The following is a 2915-nucleotide window of genomic DNA, read 5'->3' on the forward strand; positions in this document are numbered from 1 at the left end:
AAACATAGATTTTGGATGTAAACATGTGACGTCATTCTAATCGTTCTTCACATGATCAAATTGATGGGGAGTACTAGATCGCCTCTGAACCACGTATATGACATCCCTATTCCCACCCAATAGGATTGTTTGCAGCCAACATCAATTGAGTTCCCCCATTGGCAATGCATTTGGGTTCCCTAAACATTGGTACAAGATGCGGGAATCGAAATCGTGACGTCATCGCACCCTGGTGCTCTGAACGATTTGATTTACGTCATCAAAAAACTGTCAGATTTCCGGAAGGTATCACCTTCTAAATGTTGTGGTTCTTTTCACCTTCCCCGGCGGAACTCCAATTGCGCCAGATCCTCACACAAGTCCATGTGTGGCTTTTCCATTTCCCCCCGGCGGAACTTCAATCGCGCCGGATCCTCACACAAGTCCATGTGTGGCTCTTTCCATTTTCCCCCGGTGGAACTCCAATCGCGCCAGATCCTCACACAAGTCCATGTGTGGTTCTTTTCACCTCCCCCGGCGGAACTCCAATCGCGCCAGATCCTCACACAAGTCCATGTGTGGATTTTTCCATTCTCCGCCGGCGGAACTCCAATCGCGCCAGATCCTTACACAAGTCCATGTGTGAATTTTTCCATTTTCCCCCGGCGGAACTCCAATCGCGCCAGATCCTCACACAAGTCCATGTGTGAATTTTTCCCTTTTCCCCCGGCGGAACTCGAATCGCGCTAGATCCTCACACAAGTCCATGTGTGGCTCTTTCCATTTCCCCCCGGCGGAACTCCAATCGCGCCGGATCCTCACACAAGTCCATGTGTGGATCTTTTTACTTCCCCCGGCGGAACTCCAATCGCGCCAGATCCTCACACAAGTCCATGTGTAAATTTTTCCCTTTTCCCCCGGCGGAACTCCAATCGCGCTAGATCCTCACACAAGTCCATGTGTGGCTCTTCCATTTCCCCCCGGCGGAACTCCAATCGCGCTAGATCCTCACACAAGTCCATGTGTGGATTTTTCCCTTTTCCCCCGGCGGAACTCCAATCGCGCTAGATCCTCACACAAGTCCATGTGTGGTTCTTTTCACTTTTTTCAATCAGCACTCATAACCTCTCTTGTTCTTCAGCGTCATTGCACAATCAAATAGCATTACTTTGCGAGTATGAAAAAAATCACTTCCACCAAATATGCTTACCATTTAGCTTATATTGGAATATGTTTTCGGCCTTCACAATTTATTTGCTCTTAAAACTTTAAGCAGCAAACCTGGCAGGATCACCAATGTAAATTTCTGCACTACAGTTTCGGCCGATTGCCGCAAAATTGCCTCCAGCCTGTTTTAGATGACACGTGCTTGCCACCCGGTTGCTGCGATGCGAAAGCGGGCAATCGTCGGCGGCGCGGTCTCTCCTGTCCGACCGGCTCGAGTCTTCGTGTCGTGGACGACCGACGACGTGCGCGTCGCGATGTCGCGAAGTCGCGATGTCTGATGGAGCGCGAATATTGTTGCCGCGGTTGGGTCGCGGTGTTCGATGATGCGCGAATGCTGACGATTCGCATCTCTGCGCATAGGGTGCTAAACTGGTATGCCACAAACACCTTCACTAACACTGGATGCTGATCAATATCAAGACGATACTAACAAGCTAAGAAATAACTTTTTACACAATCACAGATCACTATGCGGTCTTCGACAATTTTTTTTTCTGCACATTTGTGGTTATTGTCCGTAGAAAACAAGAACGTAGTGAAGAAGAAGTTATCAAAAAAGCTACTATTTAATGTACTGTCAAACCCCGCGTATTCATCACTCTTTAATACGACAGTTTTTAATTCGTACTCCGCTCATTCGACATTTGTCGAATTGAAAAATGATCAAATGTGAGAGTGTAATACACTGTAAATACGAATGATCCGATACTGTGATGTTACTACACACCAGCGGCTCTTCGTGCAGCTGCTACTTCCAGAAGTTCAAATTTGGTGCTTTCCGACACTGCGGTGATCAACCGCAGGCACATTTTTAAGATATTATTACCTATCAGATCTTTTATCTCTTATGTCAATCAAACCAATGTCACGTTTTGTTCGTTAGTACCTCACCTCTACCCGGGCTTGGTTCGATTTCACATTTTACCACTTACCGATTGTCCCTGACGTGGCCTTAGACTAGTTTCATGCAAATTGTTAATCAGTTTTCCTAAAAAGTCGCAAATTGATGTAATGCATGCAAGGGTTAGGTTCAATTGTGCATTCCGCCAGTTCCGACGAGGCACTCGAAACTTGTTCTGGAACGCTACCGGTAAATGTGGTCTGAGACTATTTTCTTGCTGACCGTTCTTTGCGTTATCGAAGAAGCCGTTATTTAATGTGCTGCGTGTATGCGTTTGGTTTCGTTCTACATTTGACCACTTCCGTCGGGGCACCTGGAACCGGTTTCGGCACACTATTGGTTTTCCAAAGTATGGTCTATGATTTTTTTTCTTCTCTCTCTCTCTTCTCTCTTCTTGGCGTAACGTCCTCATTGGGACAAAGCCTGCTTCTCAGCTTAGTGTTCTATGAGCACTTCCACAGTTATTAACTGAGAGCTTCCTCTGCCAATGACCATTTTGCATGTGTATATCGTGTGGCAGGCACGAAGATACTCTATGCCCAAGGAAGTCAAGGAAATTTTCTTTACGAAAAGATCCTGGACCGATCGGGAATCGAACCCGTCACCCTCAGCATGGTCATGCTGAATACCCGTGCGTTTACCGCCTCGGCTATATGGGCCCTGATGATTTTTTTTCTTGTTAACCGTTAATCAGGTTAGGGTAACCTGGGGTAATACGCACCCCCGGGACAAAACGCCCTCACGATATTTCTCTATGTAAGTGAAGTTTCGTCAGATGCAAGCAAATTAGACGTAAAATTGAGCCGAA

Source organism: Aedes albopictus, chromosome 3 (genome assembly GCF_035046485.1).
Source record: "Aedes albopictus strain Foshan chromosome 3, AalbF5, whole genome shotgun sequence".
NCBI classification, from domain to species: Eukaryota; Metazoa; Arthropoda; class Insecta; order Diptera; family Culicidae; genus Aedes; species Aedes albopictus.